This window comes from Equus przewalskii, chromosome 5 (assembly GCF_037783145.1).
Source record: "Equus przewalskii isolate Varuska chromosome 5, EquPr2, whole genome shotgun sequence".
In the NCBI taxonomy this organism is placed as follows: Eukaryota; Metazoa; Chordata; class Mammalia; order Perissodactyla; family Equidae; genus Equus; species Equus przewalskii.
Genome location: NC_091835.1, coordinates 1281182 through 1309098, shown reverse-complemented (window position 1 = coordinate 1309098; position 27917 = coordinate 1281182).

The following is a 27917-nucleotide window of genomic DNA, read 5'->3' as shown; positions in this document are numbered from 1 at the left end:
CAAATTCTGGAGGGATCAGGTAGGGAGAAAAAGATAAACGTTTCCATTTTGCTCATAAAGATATAATTTCACTAAATTGCTGTAAGTCATGGTTAGCATAAGAGAAAAGATTTCCTTGAATCTGAGAAAACAAAACAACACATCAAAACTCAACAATGTTTCAAACAGAAGTCATAAAAAATTATAATCATCCTCATCAGTTCACACAGTCCTGTATAATTGATTATTGAGCTTAATCTCCTGTTAGCAGATTTATGGGCTGTTTGTTAGAATTCTGTAATTTCTTACCCAGTTCAGTTTTACAATCTGAAATTTTATCAGAAACCTGTAGTTTAGAATCTTGTGTCAGAATGCTTTCCAGGAATTTCTCTGAAGACGAAACATATTTGCAAAAGCAAAAACCATCACAGTAAAAACAGCAATTATTTGCAAATGGACAAAAGACTCAAAAGGGCAATTGACAAAGAAACTTAGCTACTTCTGTGACATACAACACTTCAAGCTAGTAACTGGAATTATGACCCATAACCAGGACAGATCAGAATTTTAGGAATGCTGTATAATTTTAAGACACCTATGTTAATAACATTTACCCACATAATACCACCTAAGAAAGTTTATCACTTATTTTACAATGCTTCCCATGTAATTTAATAGACAAAATAAGCCTAATTAGTTGAGTATTTTCAAAAGAAAGTCTTCATTCAGGATTTGAATATTTTTGAGGGCTTGTCAAAAATACCAAAAGATTTTAAGACACTTGTTCAAAAAACGTGCTCAGGTATCCATTCAAAGTGACAATGGAAACAGTCAAAAATCTTAAGAGTGACCTCAGTCATTATTTTAACAAAAGAGATTTGTCTTTTAGGCAGCCTTAGACCGGGCTGAAAAGTTCAAGATAATCATCCTTTGAGAGAAAACCAAATTTTAATTTCTGCACCAGCTTATTTTTAACATCAAAACTCATTTACTTAGTTGGATTTACTTTAATCTTAGTCTACTTGACCAGGCATAAAACTCCTTTCAGAATTTCTCCTTCACAAACCTTCTACAACTTTCTTTTTGCCTTCAGAATTTGTCCCATGCTTTCTTTCTTACTTTCTAGTATATCAGGACAAATTTATCTTTCTTAACCCATCAAACAAAATATTTCCATTCTTTATATTCTCTTTACTGAAAACATACATTTTACTTTCCTTGAATACAGAACCGTTTTCCTTATTAATTTCCAGTAGCTTTAATTATATATGTTAATTAGAACTTTTAACCCTTAACAGACCCTAGTAAACACTAAAAAGGTAAGGAATTATGAATTGTCTTTTATATCAGCATTCTGAACACTTCATAATTTCTAGAAACACAGCACTTTACAATAACAGACCCAAAGACTTTTAGCCCCTCTGCAACAAGAAGCCAAAAGTAGACAACTTAGACATGTTTAACAATAATGTTTGTGTTCTATCCAATCCAAAAATGACCCAGATACACGGATTTTTATCATTTAACTTGGCAAAACTCAAGATTGTTACCAAAAAGAATTTGGAAGCTGTTTTTTCCCAAGTATACAGACCATAAAAGTTATTTTACCCACTTTAATCCATTTAAACTGTTTGTTTCCAACAATTATGTTCAGATTACCCACAAAAACCTCATGAGACATTAGACAAAACGAGTCATCATTTAAAGCTATTATTTTGCTGACGAATTTCTAACAGACAACATGAACTTATTTGACTAGTATACCCAGGCTGCATGCCTACATCATATGCAAATACCAACAACTCTGACAACAAGCCTATTTCAATCAAACAAACAAACTTAAACAAGCTTTCATTTACCAAAGATTAATTCACATCATGTTAACTTGAAAGACATTGGATTAATTTCTACTACATTTAGAATTTATGTAAGTGCTTACTTGAAGCCAATTAAACAGAGCTCTTAATTTTGGCCATAGCATCCAGAGGTAAAGTATCACACATGTGTAACATACATAGACACACATACAGAGTCTCCACAGCTATTGTTTTAAAAATTACTGTCATGAATCAAGTACAGTAATACAAAGCTCACCAGTTATGAATCCAAACTTTGTTTTGAGCCTTTTTATGCTGTAGGGGTGGAAAAATTTTCCCTTCTTCCTTTCTAGGTTTTTTGGCTTGTCTAGTAATTAAATTGACATAAGACAGATAAACAGGAGAAAAACAAATTTAATTTCATATGTACAGAAGCTCCATAAAAATATGAGAGTTGAAGTGATCAAAGCAGGAAGTTTGAATACCTTTTGGACAAAGAAATAATAAATTTGTGAAGAGTTGAGAATACAAAGGAGTTTGGACGTGGGGCAGTAAACTGGTGAAGTAACAAGGCTTGTTTATACAGCTCTTTTGGCCTGAATTCCCTGTCTCTGGGAACGAGGATGCCTTCTCCCCTCCTGGTGTGGGGACGGTACCTTTCCCCTGGGAGATTTGTCTCCTGCTTTCAGGGAGACAAAGGAGGGTCAGAGTGTCCCTCTGGTGCTGGCTGTTTCTCAAGTAACTTTACTTCAAAATAATTAAGGCCAAAGTGACATGTTTTGCAGTGGCATATTCTGCCTCCCTTCAACGCATATAGATAACAGTCGAATGATTTGCAGGTATGAAGGCTGAGATAAAGTTAAGCATTTAAATTATAGCAGAAACTTACAGGAAATGGAGACCATGACCAAGGAAATAAGCACTTCACAGGTCAATACAGAAGCAATTCTATAGGATTTCAGTCAATGGTTAAGAGCATGAAACCAGACTGTCTGGTTTCAAAATCTGCCTCAATCACCCAGTTGTGTAGCCCTCCGGCTAGTTCTCTGACCTCCCTGAGGCTCAGTTTCTGCATCTGCAAACGGGAATATCCTACCTCATAGGGTTGCTCTGTATTGCATGAGTTAAACTCTGTATAGCTGGTTCTTAATTTTTTAGTTTTTCTTTTAATTTTTTTTAACCATAAAAGTAATGACAGAATAAGAAGCGGGAAAATAATAATATAGAAAAAGTAGTATATGATTGAGAGTTCAGGCTCTAGAGTTAGAAATATCTGGCTTTAAAATCTGGCTCAGACATGCTATTAATATGATCTTGGGCACATACATTACTTAACCTCAGTCTTCTAATTTGTTTAATATACATATATAAAAACACAGTAGGAACCATGAACATAGTAAATACTCAATAGAAAGATATTTCAAAAAATATACTTTATTCCTAGAAAGTTTGTCTGCCAAACAAGTAATCAATAATAATATTAAATCAATACGGTATTTTAAAAAGTACCGAATTGCTCATAAAACATTTTGCCAAATGCTTTAGAATGATGGTTAGCACAAGTCCACAGTCCCTTAACTAAAACACTTGGGCCCTATTTCAGAATTACTCAGATCTTAGAAAGATAATATACAGCAAAGTCTGCATATTTCATACATCCAGGGAGGTCTGAGGCAGCACCTCATAATCAAACACATTAATATTCTATAGTGAAATGGATGAATATTCAAATTGAATATAGCTGTAAAAAGATTCTAAGCCACCTCAGCTCAGTTAAGGTCAGATTTTGTAGCCAAATGACTTAAAAGAAAGCTTTTGGTTTTCTGAGGTTTGAGATTTCAGAATTGTAGATAAGGAACCATGGATCTGTCTTTGCAGAGTTACTAACAGAGCTGGGCATGCAGAAAATTCTTAATGTACCTGTTAACTGGGTATTGCCTGATACGAGAAAATTTTCATCAAAACATTTTTTTCTCTTTCAAAGAGTCAAATATACACATCAGCCACATTAATTTCAGTGAGTCAGTTATAAACTCATGTGCTTTTCCAGACAAAGAAAATCTGCTTGGACTACAAACTGGGCCCACTTCCCCAGCAGGCTGCCTCATTAGGAGATCTGTAATAGTTTCTGCGCCTGGATTGGATTCTTTTGAGAATATTCAATACTTTTGCTTCAGTTCTTCCCAGATTTTCAAAATACGAAGGAACAAAGAAACAAAAAGTATTTCACTAAAAAGAAGGAGAAAGGGGAGGAGGAGAAAGAAGAAAAAAGCTGAATCCACCCAAATTCATTGTAATAATTAGCATTTTATAAAAGCTTTGTCTTAATTGTCTATACTTCTTTTTAATGTTATCAATATAATACAAACACTGTGTAAACTTTATCCTCTCCAAGAAACACATGTCCAATAATTTTCTAGTTGTCATTGGTTCAGTCTTCAGAAAATGATTTCTTTAAACAAAGGGTCAATAAATAACCACACTTTTGATTGTTCCTCTGTTTCTCTGGATTTATACTAATTACTTAACTCTCCATGTATTTAATTAATAGGAGGAATGAATAGAATGTTTTGCTTGTCTGGGTGAAAGGTTTTGTAATTATGCTGACAATTATTATCAATAATTACAACAGTAATTCCATACAACTTAATTTTGCATATACTAAAATCAATAAGGAAAATCAAGCACTGATCCTGCAAAAACATTATTTATAATCAATTGTAATTTCTTTATCAGCAAATTTATTTTTCATATTTGGCATACATACATCAAAAGGTATGGATATTTGAAGCCCAGAAATAAAATAAATAATTCAATAGACATTTTTAAAATGAGAAGCATTTCTATTCATAAATTTTATGACTGTCTCAAATCCCATATTCTATTTGGCGAAAGTCACTTTTAGAAAGATATCAATAAAGGAATATAAATAATAGGAAAACTGTTACTTTCCAAATATTAAAGAATTTTCCAGTTTCAAATTTCACATAGTACTCCTGTCAATCTACCCATATGGGATTTTTGCTATCATCTTCCAGGGTCCAAGAAAGATTAGTAAATTTTAAACTTGACTATTCTATGTGTAATTGATGTCTTAAAGATCCATGAGATGGATTCAACTGCTTTGAAAAAAAGAAAGCAGCAAGTTGTTTTCAAAGCTTCATGCTTTACCCACTACATCTGATAAGAGTGATTACTTGGAACTGCGTTCCATTCCTTTAAAGAGATCCCTCCAGAGTCAAGTTTCAAACTCAGTGAGAGAGGAGCATACCTACTACCACCACTCTAACTGACCATGCTGGGAAGCACTTCCTTATCATGCTTAAAGCTGAGAAACAAAGCTTATCTTTTTCCCAAACCAAAATAAATCACTCAACATCCAGTTTGACACTAACTACAAAAGAAGTAAAGGGCCTCTTAGGTTTGCTGAAGGAGAAGAAGTGACATCTAGGTCTTGTGAGTGCCAATTGCAAATGATTAATGAGTCAACAGAAACTAACAGGAAGAAGAGTAAATCAACACAAGGTCAAGTGGTCCAGATGTCAAAAGGCGGAGCAAATAGGCAATTTGTTGTGATGTTTATGGAGGATTTTCCCAGGGAAGGTCATGCAGTACTGTGACTGCAAAAAAATAAGGAAACTCGCCCACTGATCTACAGGGAAGAATCTGTCTTCATTCCTGCTGGATGCACAGAAAAGCATCTGCCCTTACATGCTTGCTGATCTTGTTAGAGGAGGCGAGGCAGTATCTTGAGAATGTCTTCTTTCTACTCTAGTTTATTGGAGCAAATGAACAGATCTTAGAACGCATAAAATGAATATTCATGGAAAGATCAGGGGAGAGGGAGTGGGGGGAATCCTGAAAGCTGAAACCAGATAAACAGAATATAATCCATCATAAAGTGAAGGGAAGAACATGAGAAGAAAATCTGCATCTCCGTTTGTGCATGATTCAAAGTTTTGCAGAAATGTTAATAAGAAAGTCCCAGGATCCAAAAGAGGGATTCCTTAGGCCCCAGCAGGCAAGAATCTCTATTTTAGACATAAAGGTGAAAGCCTTTTGAGGAAAAGAAAGAAGACTATATTCATACTGCCATTATTAAGCATTGTTATTGGTCCTGCTAACCATGATTAACAGTAATGACTGTCCTTCTGCTGAGACAGCACAGAGAGTGCAGACACTTGGCCATCATACAACTTGGGTGTTCTTCTGTATAAGGAGAGTGAAAAATATCTCCCAAAGAAACTCAGATTGGCACTTCAGTGCAAGAGTACTGGGTCTAGGGTCCACAAACACTGTTCAGGGAGTCCAAAACTCCAACCACCCCTCCCCGCAACACACATCATATACTAATTAATCTACGCATTTTTCTGAGAATCTTATAGCTTCCATCAAATTCTCAAATGGTCCTGACAGGGTTAATGGGGTTAATAATCACCACTTTAATACCCTAACCATAAGGCCAGTAGGAGGCAGTACAATACTAAAACAAAGAAAAAGCAGTGACCTTCCATTTAGTTAGCTACCCTAAGAAGATGGCTTGTTTCATGGAAGTCTGCATGTGCGTACGCATGTGTGTGTTTGTGCTCACGCGCATGTGTGTACACTGGAGAAAAGAAAAATTGAAGCATAGTCAAACATGCTGGCCTTAAATTGTTGGTATTAGCAATTCTTGCCAATTTTATAGCAGAGTGAAGAATTTTAGCAAGTGACAGGAAGAACGCCAAAGAGAACTGGGGAAAACACGATAGGTAGGGTATTTGCTGACTAATCAAAATGTCTTTAAATTGAAGGAAAAAGAGAGAAATATTTTACAGTCTATAAACAGATACCAGGCATAGCATCAGAAGAGAAACTGAAACTGTGGTGAAGTAGAGTTGAGCAGACATCCCTCAAATTTCATCGATTTATATAAAGAAATAAGAACAGATTAAATAATTTAGTTACTAAGGGGTACGTATTTTGGATATTTTTCTCCCTTTTCATTTGAGTGGTGCACCATGAATTAAATTACTCAAAAGCAAAGGTTTTGTCATGAAATTTTCATGTGAGAGTCTTCTGAATGGTAAGTGGGTAATAACTCTTGTATCAAAAAACTTCTTGACTTTTAAAATTTCTTATAAAAAATAGTATAAAATTCATATGAGAGAGAAAGTAAAATTATTAAAATTCTATCTTTTAAAAAATTAAAAGTAAACTTCAAAATGGAAAGAGCAGGAACATTATTAGGAGATAACTAAAATCAAATATAATATGGATGAGAAGGTAATTAGCTTCCTTTTGGAAAAATAATATCCAGGAGACAGAAAGAACTTGTAGATAAGATTAATCATTTTTTGAATCTTCAAATTATAGAAATTTTTAAAAGAGATATTATAATACCAAACACTGTCAAATATCTTGATTTTCAGACAGAAGAGATTATTAAATTCTGTCCATACCAACTGTTTATATCAGCATTGTTCCCTGGCCAAAGTTTAGAACAAGTTGTTAAACAAATGGGTTCTAAGTACAGAGAAAAGAAAGTGTGGTCAGGAATGACCATCACAGGTTCACTGAGAAAAGCGACACCATTGTGAACAGTTTTCCTTGTGACAGAGTTCTAGCGTCAACTTGGAGGCTGAGGTCTAAATCTTCCAGCTGACTGGAAAGGTGTCCTTATGCTGATCCATATTTCTTCTCAATGAAATGAGCGAAGGCCTAAAAATTTAGGAGGAGAAATGTCTGACTGCATTGGAAAGAATAAGAGCAGTCATGCCAGTTGAAAGATTCAAAAGCACAAAGACTAAAACTGGCAGAACTTGGCAGCAACATGAACAGGACGGAACTGTTTGCAAGCTCACTGTGATCCCCACAGGGTGGGTGGCTGTCGAAACAAACACACAGACAAGAATGTAAATGCACTTTAGTTAAATTAATGGAAGTATACAAGCTAGAGAATAGCATATAATCAAGAAACAGATATGATAAGTGAAAAATAGGACATATGATCATGAAAATACAATCTTTCTGACATCATGCTTTGGAATCAAGCTAGAAGTACAGGTGTAGTAATTCACTGGGTTCTTTGGTTCTGTGACCTTTAAACTTTTCAAACTCTCATGGGACTATGCAACCCCTAGATCTGGACTCTGAAGCAAGGATTGCAAACTCAGCAATCCAGGGGTAAAACAGTATGAATGGTAGGGATGCTGGCCAAGCAGAGGGTGCATGCCCCTCTCATGGGGGCAGACTCAGTTCCACTCCAGGCTGTTGTCGTCAGGTAGCAATATAGGCCCATATAGTTAGATCTTCCAATTGCTCAACAGAGGTCAGAAATCTATATGTTTATATGCAATCTACTGTTTTCTTAAAATATGGGCAATTAATTTAATACTTAAAAAATAATTGTGTGAATAAAAGAAAACATATGAATAGGTGAAATATATGTGGATAAACTAAACAGTTTGCTTCAGACAAGCTCCATTCTTTCTCATGGGAGATTTAAAGTGCTCTAGGCATAGCCTCCACTAAGTCCTCATGTTGGTGCTGCTTTGAACTTATTCTTGGGTTTCACCTTTCCTGTCTTTTCCTAAGACAAACCTTTGGTGTGTCTTCTCTTACCAACCTGAGTTTCGACCTTGGTTCTCTGCATGGTCTTATATCCTGTGGAGCTGGTCTGTCTTTTTCTTTTCACTCTGTCTAAAGTCCTTTCAGAGACTATGGAATTTCTCTGAACCTCAATTTCTAGAGCTGTTCTCCGTCAAAGCGTCTCTCCTATGACCACAAATGGGCACTCCTTTCACCTCTAGGCTAGCACCGTTGCATTTTGGTACTGAAAAAATTGTCTACCTACTCAGTTATTCTTATAATGGATTAGGGTCACTTCGAAATGTAGAGCAAGTTTTGCAAGGTGCACCATTCGTGTCATGGTCTCTCTCTATTTGTAATTTATTATGCCAATTTTCTGGCAGAGGGGAATAGGATGTCATGAGGAGGGGAGGGAATCTCTAATTCACACAAAGGCATTGTTTGGGCTGGATGTGGACTTCCTTGCTATTGCAAACCTCAGCCCATATCGATTATATTGTAAGGTGTTTTAAAGTTGGATTGGCTACAATGAGCAGAAATTAACTCAAATGGCTTTAGCACTATTTAAAAATAAATGCATAATTAAAATGTCAGGGAATCCCAGAAGGAATGCAGGATGTGACAAAGCAATCTAACTGTATTATAAACACAGTGAAACAACCTCGCTGAAGCAACTAGGGGAAAAGGCGCTGATCCTAGTAACTTTGGAAATAGTCAAAGACTGTAAGACTAAAGGCAAAAGAAACTATACAGAAGCACTGTACTCTGGTTAAAAAAGCTATGTCCCATTGAGGATACAAGTTAACAATTCTGATACTGAAATACATGTGTAATGAAATTGAACAACTAAGTAAATAGTTGGCAGAAGTGAGAGCCAGGTTTTTCACTACTGGAGTAGGATATTATAGGTAAGCAAAGGAATGAAGATAGAATGATCCATGTGGTAATGGATTAGAGGTGGAGCCATCAGTAAAATTCATGTTTTGCTTAATGTAGGTACAGATGGTTTCATACAGAAATATTTATAGATACGTGTATATACACAGACTAGTATTATATACATATTTTTTTGATCTGTCAGCTGAGAGGGCCTGGAAGCAATGACACCTCATTAACAATGAGCATACCTGGTACTCAGATCTTGGTTTCTAATGCTATTCCCCAGTAAAAAGGAACTTGGGTTACTTAGAGAAATGGTTTTCTAGGACTGGGGCAGGAAAGTACAACCTGAACCTGAAACATCTTGTAGTACGAGAAAGCAAAGAAGTGCTAAAAAAATAATTAAAAAACTACAATGATAGTGATATGTCAAAAAGACACAGAGGCCCACTGAAAGAACTGCTATGGACCATAACTGGGACAATTTGAGCAATGAAATAAATTTTATATTGCGTTATAACCCAAAGTATAAAATAAATATTTACAGGTACATATTATATGAATAAATGATTGAATAAATAAATGAGAACAGAAAAATCTCCTATGCAGAAGAATTCCAAATCATTTACGTACATAAAGTACTTTTCAGTCCTAAAGTAAGTAAAACATCATATTCCTTACGTGTGGGCTGTGCATAGTGACTTCCTTCCAAAGATTACAGTATAGAAAGGAGGGGTAAAAAGAGTAAGCTTATAGTTGAGAAACCTGACAAACATTACGTCAGCCAGGTGATAAAGGTCATTATCAATAAAACATAGCCTTGATATGATGTGATAAAATAGCGCTTTTCCTCTGTAGTCTTCCTTCCAAAAACACATAAGGTCGGTTTAATGACGATAAAGAAAAACATCAGGACATCAGAATTTTGAGACTTTCTACAAAATACTTGACTCATACTCCTCAAAACTTTCAAGGTCATCAAAAATGAAGATAATCTGAGAAAATGCCAGTCAAGAGGAGACTAAGGAGACAAGACGATCAAATGTAATGTGATGTCCTGGATGAGATCCTGGAACAGAAAAAGGACAGCAGGCAAAAACTAAGAAAATCAAAATAAACTATTGACTTTCATTAATAATAATATGTCAATATTGCTCCATTATTTGTAATAAATGTATCATACTAATATAAGATATTAATAATTGGGGAAATTGGGTGTGAGGTTATATGGTAATTCTCTGTAGTATCTTTAAAATTTTTTTGTGAATGTAAAAACTATTCCGAACTAAAATTTTTGTTTAAAAAATAAGCACGTGATTCTACAGATACAGGAATATTTTGCTAAAGGCAAAAGAGATTTGAGTCACCAGACCTCAAGGAAAGCATGAAGAAGTGGAGCTCGGAGCTCAGGAGAGGAGCTCCTGGGTACTCATCTGGATTATGGCCAGTTACAGCCTCTGCATTTCCCTTGTCAAAATTCCTAATTCCAGGGGAGAAAATTTGATAAGTCTAGCAAGGATCAGATATATAACGTGGACATAAGTGGCTACAGATCAGAGAGCAGCAGTTTGATGGCATGCCTGCCTTCTGCGTAATATGAACAGATCCCAGAAAGAGCGGATATGTGGGCCCAGGTATCCAAGAGTCCCTTCTCTAAAGAGGCTATTCACACTGAACTGGGCTGAGCTACACCAGGCATCCAGATGGAAGGATAAATGAAAGCAATGAACATTTCAGTTCTGCCTCACCTTTGTTGTTTGGTGTATCATTTATGGGTTGGGTTAAGAGCTGTAACAACAAGAGCCAAAAATCTAACAACTCAATATAATGGAAGCTTATTTTTCTCACACATAACCATCTAAATGTGAGTAGTCCAAATCTGGTGGTTGGCTCTGCCACCCTCAACACTTGGCTTTCAACTCTGGGCCCATCTCAGTTCATTTTGTTGCCACTATTTCCCAGCCAGTCTGGAATGGTTAAAGAAAGTGGAAGGCAAGAAATAGTCCTATTAAAAATAACAATAATAAAGAAAAATTGCACATATCATTACTTCCATTCACTCCCCACCGAAACATTCATTCTACCCGTCACATGACCATGCCTAACTATCAAAGGTTACGAAGTACAGCCTTTAGCCACGTAGCCAGGTACTAGCTAAAATTTGCAGAATCCTTTACAAAAAAGAAGAAAAAGGGAATACTGGGGATCATTAGTTATTTTTGCTGCCCCCAATAATCCTTAAATTTTTACCGTCATGGATAATGTTTTCCATATTGATTAATTCTCCTTACTAATATTTTATGGGTCTCCACCACCTGTGTTTAAAAGTATCCAGTGAAAACTTGCAGTTCCATTTATCCTAGTATTTTTTACAGGTTTTATGATTATCCTATTACCATATAGTTAGAATTGGGATGATTTAATATAACATTGATGTAACCTAAATGCCACAGGCATTAGGGCTGCTCCCCAGCATCCATCCCATCCTCCACAGTTATGAAATGGCCATACTGATAGATTCCACCCAGCTCCAGAAAGTTGATCCAATCCCCTTGCTACAGTTACTAGCTCAGGGATTAGCTCATGAAATAAATTGATCTGATCATAATGAATCTCAGGAAATTTGTTTAACGGTTTGGGCTAGAAAACGTCTTTCTCTCTTTCAGGATATGATTAGCCAGAACCCTGATGACATAATAAACTTCTGCATCAAAACTATGCCACTTAAGAAACTTGTGGGTGCATGAGCCAATACATTGTCTTGTTATTTAAGCCAGTATGAGTTTGGCTTTCTGTGACTAGTGAGACAACTCATATTGATTAATAATATTTACATTTATCTTATCAATTGCTTCTAGACATTAAGAAGGACGGTATGACTCTGAGCAGCATCTTAGCAGGGATGTCTTAATTGACATGGAACTGTCAAGTCCTGGTTGGCTGGGGTGACTTACTGTTTGAAAAGCTCACTAAGGGAAGATAAGATGCCTGGACAAGATTTTAAGATAAATTACTCTGAAATGAAGATAAAGTTTTCATTTGTTGACTTGCTCTTTTGACTTATCTTCTATGCCAAGGACCTCGCTGCTTATAATGGAATGAGTGCTGTGATGAATGATCTTATATGATATGTAGAGAGATGTAGTCTAAATAAACTTGTGAAAGTTTACTCCTTTGAGTTATGCTTTAAAATGTTATGTAATCTCTTGATGCCAACATGCATCCTAAAGTCAGTAGATCTTTCTAAGACTTCCATGGAGGGCATGCCTACTGTCTTTGGCATGGAGAGACAATAAAATGAATAGACTTTCAGTCAACAGTGTCAGTCAAAGTGTAAAACTAAACAAAAAAAACAAAGAACAAAAAATACAGAAGGCCAGGTCAGAAAAAGGGGGGATGGGGGGGAGCCAAACCAAAGTGTCTGGCCAAACTTGACTAAACCATCTTTTATTTCAGGTGAGGTGATAGTGTGGCCAGTGCTCAGGAACATTCAATTCTTGCTCTCTTCAATGAGACTGCAAATTTTCAGGAGGATAAAGACCACAATTTTACACTTGTTTTAAACACCCTCTCCCAACCATCCTGCTGTGCTGAGCGTCCACATTTCTCACTCAAAAATCACTTGTTGATGAATGTATTTTAGTTTAGAAAATCCAAAATTGAATATTTTTTATCATAACGGCCACATGATGACTTATTTTACCTTTTTTTCCCTACTTTTTAGTAATTTGTGGGCTGTTAGTAGAGATCTAGCCAATAGAAAGTCGGTGTTTGTAATTGTAAAATCTTCCTGAATGAGAAAAACTAAATAGGAAAGCACTAATTAAATGTAATTGTGTTAGGCAGAGTAGACCTATCATCCTGTTTCACTTACTGAATCGTTTGAGCCCGAGGAAATGGTGACTCATTAAACATTTCTCATCACACTTCTGTAATGCCAACAGATATTATTCTCTCCACAGCAGGATTAAGACAAAAAGAAAAAAGAACTGAGATAGAACTGATAGTGAAAGTCCAACCAAAATTTTATGGAGGTTAAGAAAAAAAGTCAAATGTCCCTTCCAAACAGCCACAGGGAACTTGGAGTGATACATTCTTCCCTGCTTTAGCATCTAGAGAATTTTATAGTTAGCAGTAGGAAAAAGTTATAGTAGAAGAGACTAAGATATGGCTTTTCTTCCTCAGGCTAGACTTATAAATCCAGCACGGAGGTTCTCCTCCAGAGTTTGGTAGAGAGGTCAAACATTGCTATATAATCCCATCGTTTAAGCAACAAAAAACAACACTGGCTACATTAAGAAAAAGTGGAAACAATTGAAAGTATATCAGAAGGCTCTAAAAATCAAATAAAAAGCTGTAAAAAAAAAAAATCAGGCTTAGAAATTGGCAGGAACCAGAGATGATCAGCAGTAAGAGAGAATGAAGACAGAACACAGAGGGAAGCAAAGACAGGAAGAAAAGGGGAGTGGAAGAGACAGTAAAATATCTGACATCATGTGAATGTCTGATACCAACTCTACCCATAGCTTTACCAGTTCTTTGCGGTATCCATTTGGTGGTGGAGTGGGTATTAAGATTAAGGTACTTCGAGTTGAATTTCTGTCACTTAGTCCCATAAGAAATCTGACTAACAAACCACTTTATAAAATGGCCAGATACTAGTTGTTTCAGGTGCCCTACCTACTTCCAACCCTCCTTGTTTTTGTAGATGCTCTTATTACCTAAGTTACAATGGGAAAAAAAAGAAAAGAAGAGGCTATCATGTGGAACCTCCTTCAACTTTTCGGACCCTCCTAATAATAGCACATGGTCAAACCCATTCTGTCCACTATTATACTCTTTCTCTTTGGTACACCTATGGGGAAAGTTGCCCAACTTTCTTTCCCAAACAAATGCTCAGTCTCGTCCTTTATCCATTTCTTCAATAAACACACTTTCAGCATCTGTTACCATGCATCATGCAATGGGTTTGGCTCTGGAGATCTAAGGATGATTAAAACCCAGCTCCTACTCTTAAGAAACTCAGAGCCTAGCAGAGGACACAGACATAGAAATGGACAATTGATCATTGTTGTGTTGAATAAAGTGATAAAGACATGCACAGGGCATTGGGGGAGCAAGGAAAGCAGTTCTCTAACCAAACATGCAAGGGAAGTCAGAAGGAACGAGAAAGGAATGAGACCTGAAGAAGTCTAATAGAAGAGAGATGTGCTAAATGTGAGTTATTAGGAGTCAGACAAATAGGAAGAAAGAACAATCCAAGCAGAGGAACCCATCCTAGAGGACACAGAGACAAGAAGCAGCATGGTGTACGCACTGAGCCACAGTCCCGAGTTGGTGACAAAATAAAGTGGAATAAGAGAGCTAAGAAATGAGGCCCTTTATGGTCATTGTAGTGAGTATAACTGGGGGTCTAGCATGTGAGGGGGCCTTATTGGAGGATTCTGAGGGAAAAAAATGCATGATAAAATTTATGTTTTATGAGATAACTCTGGAGGCTCCGTGAAGAAAGGTTGCAGAAGCATAAGAGCTGAAGCGGAGAAATCAGGAGGGTATTTCTGGGGTCCTTGGGAGAAACAATGCGGCTCAGACAAAGGTGAATGTGGTAAGAAATATTTTGAGGATAGAGCTAACAGGATTAGTTAACAGATTAGAAATGTAAAGGAGAGGAAACTAGAATGACACCAACATTTTTGGCCTGAGCAACTTGAAAAATGGAAATACAATTTATTAGGATGAAAAGACTGGGAGAGAAACCATTTCTAGAGAAAATCAAGAACATCATTTATGACCAGGGATGATAGAGATGAAAACTAGACATTCAAATAGAAGTCTGGATTAAGAGGCGGATTATCAGGATCAAAGATATTAATTTGGAATGCATTAGCACAAGTACATTATTTCAAGATATGAGGCTGCATCGGATCGCTCAGAAAATGAGCATAAAGAGAAAGATCTGAGGATGCTAAGGTGTTTCAACATTCAGAGGTTGAGGGTGGAATCCAGCAAAGGAAACAGAAGAAAAGAGCTTCCAATGAGATCCACAGAGTATCAGAAATGAATATGTGAGAATATGTTTCTAGGAGAAAGAAGTAATCAAAAGCTACTGAGCACTTCATTTTGAAATTTAGGGTTGAAAAATGTTTTCAGCGATACCATTCTATCATTGTTCTGTGTCCCCCTGGCCTTACTCCTTGCTCTGTCCTCGTCCAGTCCTGCCACCTGACAACAACTGGCTCTCCTAGTAACCAGGAACGTAGCCCTTTTAAGTTTTAGCATCTCTTCCCAAAGATAGGGTAACTAAATCACATTTAATATGTATCAGGGGGCAAGGGTTTAATAGTGCAAGAGATAGCAGAAGCAAAGAAAAACAGACTTGAAAAGCAATTATCTTGGACATAAACTTAAAAGTTGTTTAAATCAGATGGAACATTTTGCAATCCTTTATGATTTTCTAATTTTCTTGCCTCCACAACTCACTGTCGCAGCATTACCTACAGCTCAGGGATTACCCCAATTTGGGAGCTTGACTTCCCATTTTGAAAGTAATTCTGATAGTATTAATATTATTATATTGCATCAGAAAAGCTATCAAATATTCATTTTTAAGTATTTGTTACAGCAATTTTCATTATATGAAATGACAATAGAGGTCGCCTAGGACAGCACTGAAAATTTTACAAACAAATTCTAAAATTGATCTAAAGTTTTGTTGGTTTAACTTTGGAAGCAGAGACTATGTTATCCTGTCAGCTAAAGAAGTGGTTCTTAAAGTGTGGTCCTCGGACCAGAAGTAGCAGCAGCACCTGAGGAATTGATAGAAATGCAAATTCTCAGCCCCCACCCCAGACCTACTGAATCAGACAGTCTGGGCAGAGGACAGCATCTGGTGTTTTAACAAGCTCGCAGGTGATTACAATGTACAGAAAGTCTGAAAAGCACCGAGATAAAGGATGGAAAAGAGGAAGGACAAGGAATACAGAGAAGGAGGACGAGGAAGAAAGGGTGGGAGGGAGGGAGAGAAGGAAGACAATAAGAGAAGAGAAAGAAAAAATGGGGAACAAGGAGGGAACAAGAGACAAGGAAAGAGAGAGATGAGAGAATGCCAAGGAAGGAAGAACCATAGGTGTCCTTTGATGGAACTAAGCAATTAGGCTCCACCTATGAGAAGTGGGTAATAATCACCTCACAGAATGGTTGTGAGAATTAACTGAAGAAAATGAAACAATTTTTCAAGTGCCCTGGCACCTAATATTGATAATATATATATAAAACTATTGCTCACAAAATAGCTTGTTATGAAATTAGTTCAACACAGCCCCTTTCATAATCCTTATGGTCCCCATTATTAGTAATTATTTTCATTTATTTTCTCCAAGGCAAATACCTCCTAGGCATCCTACTCTCCATCTATTCTCCATCTAATTCACCTCAGGGTTTACTTTAATTGTGCTTTCGTTCTGAATCCTTTACTACTTTGTTGAAACTCCCTTTACAGCTTATATTCCAACTCATCCAACTGACTTTCAATTAATAGAAAAAGTTGAAAAAGGTACCCGTTGACGAGTGGCAAGACTTAGACTGCCACATGTAAGGTTCACCAGTGTAACACAAGCTTAGCAGAGAATAGCAGATGAGATTGATATTTGCTCACACTGAGACAGAACACTTTCTGTTAAAGAGCGAAAGCCAAAGGGAAGAAAAGCCAAATTGTTTCTTAGCATCGTTTGACTTCCTTATGGAGACTTGAAGATTGCCTGGAGTTTTATTACCCACAGAAAGCACCTGAGAGGCCAACTAATTCCAAAGATTCAGCGCTTCTTCGGTGTTTAATAAAAAACATAAAATCCACCTGGCCAAGAAATTTAAAGATAAAAAAACAACTAATTAAACTTAATTGGGTCAGTCTAGGTAGGCTGATTACCCTGTTTGATTGGCCTCAGGAGAATCTGATCACGGATTCACCAAGTGCAACTTGGCAAAGGAAAGCCTGAAGTCGGGACAGGTGCTCTACTTCTATCTGACTGGAGAAGTCATTTTTAGTGAGAAATACAAAAAACAGGTTAAAAAGGAAGTAGTGTTCTGGTGTAGAGCGCAATGAACCACAAACAAGCCATTCCAGACCCATCCTATGTTCTCAGAGTGGAGCAGAGGAAGTTATTATAATAATAAGCTAGAAGGTTTATTTTATAGGAGGCCCTGGATTTCCTTCACCTGAATTAACTAATATACTTTATCTACTTTTCTTTGCAAGTTCTTTCTTGCTTGCAACCCAGAAGAGGAACTAAAAGGGAGTTATGTGATGTGAATGGAGCATGTGGATGAGGGACCCAAATCACAACCTACCACAGATAAGAGTGTTGTTCATAGCATTTGAAGACAATCTTATCCAACCAGCATACATACTTATGAGAATTATTCTGGAACTCCTGATTTTGAATGTAGTAATAGTTAATCTGGCTAATCTTGGTTTAGATTGCATCAACATAAGAATGGTTTTGCACATAGAAATGATTTTTGCACCTACAAAACCACTTCAGAATTTCAGTTCTACATTTTACCTTATAGAAGAACTCAAAGGATTAATTGAATTTTCTTTAAGGATGTATAGATCCATGGTTCTGAAAGTGTGCTATGGAACACCTGCATTTATTCCATTAGAATCATGGACTAAAAATAAAGATTTCTAAGCCCCAACCCAAGCTACTAAACCAGAATCTCTCTGGTAATAGATTCAGGGAAAATGTAAGTTTAAAAAAAAGTTTTCCAGGAGGCTCTTATTTACTCTAAAACCCGAAAAATGTACTTCCAGTATCTTGCTGAATGTCATAGTATTTAAGACTTTGAATGCTAGCTCCATAACACCACATGGTGGTACAACCCATGTTAGCAAGTCATTTTACCTCTTTTTGTGTCTTGTTAGCAAAATGAGGATATTAGGAGTTCATATCCCAAAATTTGGTTGCAAAGATTAACACATGGGAAGTGTTTAGTATAATGCCTGGCTACATAAATCTTGGCTCTTGCTGTTATTAAGAGTAACATTACCTAGATTAAAATAGTAAATCAGTAAAAAAAAAGTGGGGTCTCAATGAAATCCACGTGGTGACCCTATTGGACTACTGCAGTTTTGCAGTTCCTGCAACGTGCTAAACATTCTTCATTAAAACCTAATGTTTAGTCTTTGAATCTTCTTTTTTGACCTTTTACTGTATTCCTTACATAGTCAATCTCTTGAAAGAAGGCGAGAATAAATCAAAAGACAAGGAAACTTTCTATGGCACAAGGTTAATACAAGAGACCTAACCTTTATGAAGCGCCTCTCATGGCAGGAATGTCCACACATAACTGTAGAAGGAAGTAGGTATAGATTTTATGACCCTGAATCACCCAGCATATAGGCTGATGACCCAGAGGAAAAGAAAGAAACCCTAGTTAAAACTGTCAAAAATGAACTAAATTAGTTACCTATATTGTGAAATCCACAATGTTTCTCATTACTCTGGGACATTTAGAGTAAATTTTCCATCAAGAAAAGAAATAAAAACAAAGGAGGATAATGAGTTCCTTATCATGCAAAGGCTACATCCAAATTTTCTGGGCTTCATCAACCATTGTTTTTATGCTCTTCCTACAGATTGATATGCATGATCTCATTTAATTTAATTCTCAGAAAACTGTGCACGGAAAACATCCTTCCTTTTCACATGGGAGGAAAATAAGGTTAGCCAGACAAGGTAACATGCCCATGGAGACACCCTGCATTCAACCAGGGGCTGGTTTCTTCTGGCTTCAGAGTCCTGATCTTCATCACTTCACCTGAGTAATAGATATAAAAGAGCACAGGTGCCTAACACTGAATAGGTGCTGAGGACACAGCAGTGACATGCCTTCATGGAGCTTCCAGTCTATGAAGGAAGGTGGTAAATAAACACACCCTGATCAGTACTTAAGTGTTATGGACCATAGGAGGCATAAGGAGTTCTAAGGGCATATAACAGGGAGACTAATTTTACTGTGAGGAAAAGGAAACGCCTCCTCAAAGAAGGGGCATTTAACCTGAGAGATGAACAATAAGTAGGGTCAATAAGAGAAAGGGGGAGTATTGGTAGTGGAAGGAGCAGAATTCAGGAGAAACGTGAAGCCAGATACTTTGAAGGAAAATAATATCCAAGAAGGCAGGTGCTTCTGAAGCAATGGCTGGAAAGGAGCCAAGGAAAAAATAATGGGAGGTCTTGTAGGTTATGTAAGATTTTGGGAATTCATCCTAAAAGGAAAAAACTCAATAAAGAGATTAAGCAGATGAAAATTCTCAGATTTTCTGATTTGTCTCTCTCACATCAGTGACTGGCACAGACATATTGGAAGACCAGCTGGAGTTAGGAGCTTTCAGCCTCTATTCAGCATGGTTTTGAGCACTGGATCCATGGCTCTCTTAATACTATACTCTCATCAATTCAACTAATGCACCACTAATACAATAAGTACTATAAATACTCTGCAATTTCTACTAAACTCTAGCTCCAAGCACCACCTCTTATCTTGAGCTCAAGATATATATCAGCTGTTCCTCTTTTGGCTTATTGTCTGCAGCTGTGTAATAACACCACCCCAAGCACCCATTAGAGTCAATTTTATTGGGAACTTCTGCTTGCTTAGGAAGACCGTCATAAATCAGCTTCTGGAAATCAAAGCCTACCGCAGCCTCTATGCTGACATACACTTGCAGTCCACCAAGTGCTATAACCATGTAGAAAGACAGAACAATTAAACAACCAAAAATCTGTACAGAGATATTGGCTTTTTGTGCCACGTAGATAAGTCACCGGCTGCCTTAACAGTTTTTAGTTAAAGTCATTGCTGACTGTAGAATGAAAGTCACTGTGTTAATCTCGAGTAATGCCTTAGCCTTACATGTTCCTCACAGCTTCTAAACTTTTTTTAAACATTTCATTAACTGATTAGCTGGAGATTAAAAAAAATAGGTTTGTGAGTAAACAACTGAGCTGATTTTCTTCCTCTTTTGATTTGCTACAGAACCATAAACAAGATTAGCAAGTCCACCCTTTTGTTCCCTTGCTATCCCTGTTCTTCCTTATCTCGTGTATGCATTTGCCTCTTAAAAATCTTCCCTTTGGTTAACCCAGTCCTGCTTCTTCACACCTTCTTTCTCCTAAAGTTCTTCCCCTACTTTTTAAAGACGAGTGCAGAACCAAAAGTTTGGAAGGATGTATCCTACTCCTTAGAGGCTGAAAACACAGAATTTAAAGCAGAAATGAAAAATAAGTAATGTAATTTGGTGTTGTGATTCCCATCAGAACTTATAGAGTAAACACATACAGGTTGGTGCCCTGCCCTGAGAGAAGACCGTGCATCAGGGAGGTTTGGAAGGAGATCTCTGTGAACCACCCGTTCAACTAGCAACCCACCACTGACTGCTCTGAAATTAAATAAAAACTTGTCTACTAGCATTTATTAAATGTTCTTTTAAAATGTTCCCAGTATAGAAAGATTTGATGGACACAATGTAAACTGACCACATGAGTCATGCCCTTACTATAATCGCCTCCCCTTGAGTGTGAACCTGCTGGTGCTTCTAAACAATAGATTATGGCAAAAGTGATAGGATGCATGTCTTTGATTAGCTTCCTTTGTATAGCAAAGGTGACGCAATGTCACTCCCATGATCATGTTACATAATATAAAACTCTGACTTAGAAGACTAGAGAGTGAAATTTTCCTGCTGGCCTTGAAGTAGACTGCCATGTTCTAAGAGAGTCTGTGAGGAAGCTCACATAGCAAGGAACTATGAGACGCCCCAGCTAACAGTGAGCAGCAAAACGGGGACCTCAGTTCTACAGCTGCAAGGAAATTAATTCTGTCAACAACTGGAGGGGGTCAAGGCTCTGATGAAAATATAGTCTGACTAATGCCTTAATTGCAGATTGTAAGACCCTGCCTGAACTCCTGACCCACAGAAACTGTGAGGTAATAAATACCTTGTTTAGTTTTTTCTTTTCCTTCAATACTTTAGTAATATTCCGTTATCTTCTTCCAACCAGGTTTCTGTTGCAAAAAGTGTAACGTAAAACCAATTTTCGGTCCTTTGTAGGTGATCTGCTCTTGTTCTTTTGCAGTTGTTAGAATTTTCTTTTTGACTTAACTGAATTGACATATATACAGATTGCACATTTTTCTTAAGAGAGCATGGACAGAGACACTTCCGGAACAGCAACATGAGGAGCTCCGTGGACCCTATCACCAGGAAAACAACTGTAACTGGTGAAAATTATTGAAAAAAGATTTTAACTTTCTGGATATTGTCTTAAGGGCATATAGCAAACGGAGAAACTTATTTAAGAAAATCTATACCATCTTGGTAAGAACAGAGAGTTTGTGGCATTTTGAGCCTTTACCTGCATATCCGAGTGTTAGCCAGTGTGCCCCTTAACAGCCATGTGTCCTTGAGGCTTCTTATCTGGGCCACCCGCCAACACTCACAATGATAGCAGTACTGGGCTTAGCCGAGCCAGCTGCTTTCTCGTGGGATAATTGACACCAAGACCCTCAAGGTCTCGAGGAAGGAGGGAGGGGCTCTGGTCCTTGGAATGCAGGTCATACAGGGATGATCCTCCTTGACAAGCAGGCAGCCTTTGTTCCTCTGCCTGCTTAAGTAATTTTCTCCCGGGGGCAGCAGCAGCCCAGAAATCTGTGTCCAGCCGGCTGCCACTAGACATTCTCCCTGTAAGTAAGTCCCAATAAACCTATCTGTCTCATTCACAGTTTCTGGGTCATTTCTTTGGTCTCTCGACACTATACCCTGCCACCCTAGCCCAGCTGGGCTTGCGACCTCACACTGCCCTTCCACCGGTTCACCATGATCATAGCTCTACTCCAGGCAGGTGCAGCCAAGAACACCTGGTCCCCCAGCTCCCAGTCAAGTGGTATGGTATCTCCCCTGGTAGGGCAGGCCGCCACTACTTCTCATCCTCCAGATCCATGTTGCTGAAGCTCTATTCCAGGCAAGAGTGGCTGAGCGGTCTGGGGCTCCCTTCCTGCACCCAGCCCTCACTCAAATGGTGGAGGCCCTACTCCAGCTGCATCAGACCAAGAAAAATGGTTCCTGATTGCCTTGTCTCTGCTCGCTTGTCAGTAGGGCAGAGTTTTTATGCCTGAGGCAAGCCAAGAAGACACACAATGCCCCACTTACAAAGAAGGGACATCACTTCTAGAGAAGAAGGTCAGTGTCCTTGCCCCCAGCTCTGGAGTGGTGGTGCAGAGATTTTGGTGGTAAGCAGTTAAAAGGAGGCTGGTAGCTCCATGAGAGCAACAAGCTAAACCATAGACCAGGTAGAAGTTGAACATAGAGAACCAGGGAATGAGACAGCTAAGAAGATCCCTTGGGTCCAGAGCAAACCTCAAAGGCTAACTTCAAAGACTACCCCTGCACAGACTGGAGCTTAATTGGATTAGACTGTGGAGCAATTTATGACCCAAGACATTGTTGAAAATAATAGAACAATCAGCCAGCAATTAGAGGAGGCTGGCAGCTGGGTGTGATATCATGGAGGCAGACAGTTTAACAGAGATCTGGGAAAAGACAGTCAAAGAGCCCTGCTAAACCATTGTCATCCCAGGGTACTGTGTGCTATGCTGAAGGCTGCATCCTCTGAGGCAGCACACTGCAAAGAAACAAATTTCACTGAAATAGTCCAGCAAGCAACTAAAAATACAAACAAACGTCAACAATCACAGCAAGCCCTGGAGGGGCTATCAGTATCCAGAGTTGGAACCTACATAGAAAGCGGGTGGAAATGCAAAAGGGTATAGCCACTTTGGAAATCAATCTGGTGGTCCCTCAAAAGGTCAAACATACAGCTACCTTATGATAGCAACTCTGTTCCTAGGTGTATGCCCCCCCCAAAAAGAAAACATATCTCCACACAAAAACATACACTAATGTTCATGGCATTATCCATAATAACCAAAAAAGACCAGAAACAACTCATATGCCCATCAACTGGTACATGGATAAATGAAATGTAGTATATTCACGTAATAGAATATTATTTGGCGATAAGAAAGTAATAGAAGAAAAATTTCACATATATCGAGATGTATGGGGAAGTCGTTCTGGTTTGAGCTTGATTTAGCCTAAATTTTATTTGAATCAAAAAACCTGACTTACAGCCTGTCAGAAGTACATTATACATTTGCTTTATTATCCCAAAGAAGGTACTCTTCAAAGATAAGAATTGATGGCTCCCTTCTTATGACGCCAGTACTCTTTGAAGCCATCTCCCTTCCCATGAGGCCAGGGTCATGTTGACCTACTGTGTACATGATAATCTGTAACAAATATCTTCTTTTACCTTTGAAGGAATATATCCCTGCCATGCTTGATGTCTTTGTCTTGAAATGGTCTATAACTCTGCTGGAAATTCCTCTTCTTTGGAGCACTTTCTTCCCTTGCAAAGGCTGTGCCTCCCAGGCTACGGTCCTCAGTTTTGGTTGAAATAAAACTCTCTTCTTTTCTTTGCTGTGGAATGATTACTGATTACTTGCATTGACAAAAGGAATGAAATACTGATATATGATCTAATATGAATGAAACTTGAAAATATTATGCTAAGGAAATAGACTAATCACAAATGACTACATTTTGTCCATAAAAGACAGCAAGTAAGTGGTTGCCTAAAGCTGGGCTATTGGGAAGAAATGGAAAGTGACTGCTATAGTTATGGGGTTTCTTTTTGGGGTCATTAAAATATCCTAAAATTGACTGTGGTGATGGTTGCACAACTCTGTGAACATACTAAAAACAATTGAATTGTGCACTTTAAATGGGTGAATTTTATAGTAGGTAAATTATATCAATTTAGCTGTTTTTTTTTTTTAAGATTGGTACCTGAACTAACATCCGTTGTCAATCTTTTTTTTTCTTCTTCTCCCCAAAACCACTCCCCACCCCACCGCCAGCCCCAGTACATAGTTGTATATTCTATCTGTAGGTCGTTCCAGCAGTGCTGTGTGGGATGCTGCCTGAGCGCGGCTCGATGAGCGGTGCCATGTCCAAGCCTGGGATCCAAACCAGTGAAACCTTAGGCTCCCTCAGCCTAGTGCAGGAAGTTAACCACTCAGCCATGGGGCTGGCTCCAATTTAACTGTTTTTAAAAAACTGGCAATGCAACCAGTTACCTTCCTAACTGAACTAATATTATATTTACACTACTTGAATTTTATCTAAAATTTTGTCTTTGCCCAAGAATTTTTAGAGCCTCCCTTTAGTTGTGTGGTGGAGAGAGGTGAGAATTTTTAATTACTTGGCCTCTTTGCAGATATTTTTTTTCAATCATAAAGTATATGTTGCTATAAATGAACACACAGCCAGGAATTGAGAAGTTCAATATTGCTCAGTGATGTGGGGTTTGCCTCACAAGGTTCTGAGGCTTAGTAAATAGAATCCATATTGTCCCTTCTGTTACTAAATCAATGGTTTGCTTAGTTGATTATGAGTGATTCTATTCAGGCATACAACGTGCTTCCATGCTGTGTTTTTAGTTTAGGAGAGCCAACCTTTAAAATTAGGCTTATTCACCACTCAAAAACACTGGACCTGCAATTTTAGCTTTCCACACCACATCTGTGCCTTTCAAGAAGGCAGAGTTTAGTCATTCACATTTAAGAAAAGAGATTGAAATATATCTTTTGGCACTGAAATATAACTCTTTATTAAAACAAGTGAATATAAATAATATTAGCCAATGAAACATAGTTCTTTTAGAGAAAGATTTCTTTCACAAATAAAGACCTAGGATATGTTTCTTAAAAGAAAGCAAAAGACTTCAGACGTTTCTCTTTTAACATTCATTACACATCTCAGCTTGTGGTTAAAAACCTCTCCAGAAGTTTATTCTCAACTCTCCTCAGTATTTGAGTGTCCAAGAGTCTGTCAACTTCTCTGTCACAACCATAGACTATTAATCAGAGTGTCCATGTTAATTAGGAAAAAAAGCGGGTTTACGTTTGTAACCTATTTGCGTCTCTAGCTTCTATATCCTTCTGTGCATTTAGCAGAAAAGAGAAACCTCTGCCTCCCTCCTTACCTCTCCCCTTGGTCATGTCACTCAGAAAGCCTGCTTTCAGAGAGCAGTGCTGTCCTTTCTTTTGTGTTACTCTTTTTAATTCCTCCCTCCCAGTGCATGAAGAATAGACAACTCTGCAATTTATAGATTAGTTGGTTGAGCAGATTAAACTTTTAAAAAATGTGTATATACCATAGTCATTAGAATATTCACTAATAAAAATGACAGCCTAATGCAGAAATTAATAATTGATTATCAAAATGCTGTAAGAAATATTTTCATGAATAAATTTAAAGGCCAATATTTTATATCACCAAGTCAAAACAAAAACAAAACAAAACTAGAAATAGGGCTGTTTTGTAGTTTTCATTTCTGAAGGAAATGATAATACTCTTTTTTCTCCCATTAAATGTACCAGAGGCTTTGGGGAGCCAATTTGAGCACTAGGAGTAATAAACCCCGTGTGTGACAGTCTGAGGACTAATACGATGGTCACTGCTTTAAAGAGATTTAAATCATTCACTTGGCTTACTTGCTACATCTTATTCTCTCTCTCTCTTTTTTTTTTTTTTTTTTTGGCTTTAAAAAAATCTTTTGTTTATTTGGTCGCAATTATCTAACTAACATTTAAGTACTTTGGTGACAAAAGAGATTTTATTTATCCTTGTATACCCTATAATGTCCAGTGTAATAACACACTTTTTTGGTACTTAGATATATGTATTGATTGCTTGATCTATAATTTTGGAGTAACTGTTAAGAACATGGAAACATTGCTACTGAGATGCAAAATAAATTGATGTGACATATGTCAGAGTTAAGGGATTAATCAATTATACTTCAAAATTGATAGGAGTGATATACCACTAATTACCGGAATTTAATAATCCCTCCTTGTCATCGATTTATTACTGCTGCCATGAGCTAGAAGGCCTGATTCTTGAATTGGATGTGATTGGCTAAGCGCAGGCTTCTTACTAATGCCCAGTCGGTTCAGCATTTTGCCATACCTGACAAGCACTGATTCTATTTAAAATTGTGGTTTAAGTTGTTTTCACAATGTTATGACTATTTAGGGAATATCAGTGCTTTAGAATAGTTTCTACCATTTTTTTTGATGGGGGCCCAATTATTTTCATTTCTCATTTTAAAAAGGGAAATTTCACACCAGATTACTTAATTGATGATAGAACTGTGACCCTGTGTACATTTTAGTCCACTGTGACCCCTGGCTACACAAATAATTCCTATCAAGCAATCTTCTCGTATACACAGAAATGAAGCACTGACCCAGAGCTCCATTATCAATTTCATCTCTGGTAAGCATCATATCATAATTCCTCCTTCCATCTCCTTTTAAATTTGATTAAACAAAGAGAAAATATGTTACTGCTGTGCAAGAGTGACACATTCATTAATCATAATACAATTTACAATTATGAGCTACGTTTGTTTATTAGACTAAAATAATAGCTGCCATATGAGCAACTAATCTGATAATAATATTCTAGTAAGAGGATTCAACATTGCATTATAAATAGAAACTACAAAGAGAATCTAGAGTGATTGGAGAGTTATTTTGTTCCAAAATTGAAGTCATATCTCTACTATTGTCATGAGATGGGCAATAGAAAATACATAAGGCACCAACTCCATTGTGAAGATACCTGTAAGTAAACACAGAAAAGAAACCTTTCATCTTATGGAATCTTAATTTCAGTAATAAAAGCTGTTATTTAAAGAGTACATGAAGCCTTAGGGTTGTTAAAGCAATACACTTTATGATATGTGCACAAAGATAAAAGTAACTACAAATGTCTGATTTCTAACCCATGCTGATAGGAATTTTCTTTCTCATGAAGTCATGTTTCTTGTAGATAACAAGCTACCCTGGGGAAAAGGGCCCTGAAGAGAAAGGGATAGTAGCTATTACCGGAGTTTACAAAGTGCTATACCCTATTAACATTTCTCGTTCCCTGGAGCCCATCTCTGACAGCTCCCAAAGTTCAGCATTAACACAAAAGTGCAAGCAGGTGGATAGTGGGAGCTTACACAGACATTGATGCATTCTTGAAATAATACATCTGAGATCATATAGATCTAGGTTCAAATCATGACTCTGTCATCATGTGACCCGGGGCAGATGACAACCTCCTGAGTTTCAGTTTTCTCGTATGTAAGATAAATAGAATATTATCTACCATAGAGATAAAATTGTATAATGCATATGAATATCTGGTAAATCATGGGTGTTCAATTAATTGCTAGTATTTATTTGAAATGTTTAAGGTCTACCATGTGACAGGCACTACGTTGGGAGATAGTGATGAATAAGACAGACAGAGCAACTTAACGTGAACAACTGTCCTGGTCTGTCCAAGACTCTTGGTTTTACCAAAGAAAGTCTCACATCCCAGAAATTCCTCAGCCACAGGCAAACCAGGACAGTTTGTCATCCTGCCAGAGCATTCAATGTAACAGACTATATGTAGATGCCAGCAAGGATATGACCACAGCATGATACTGAAGTTTCAGAAAGTGGTCAAAAGGGAAAGAAAAATGATCATCCTTCATCCTGAACTGAAGT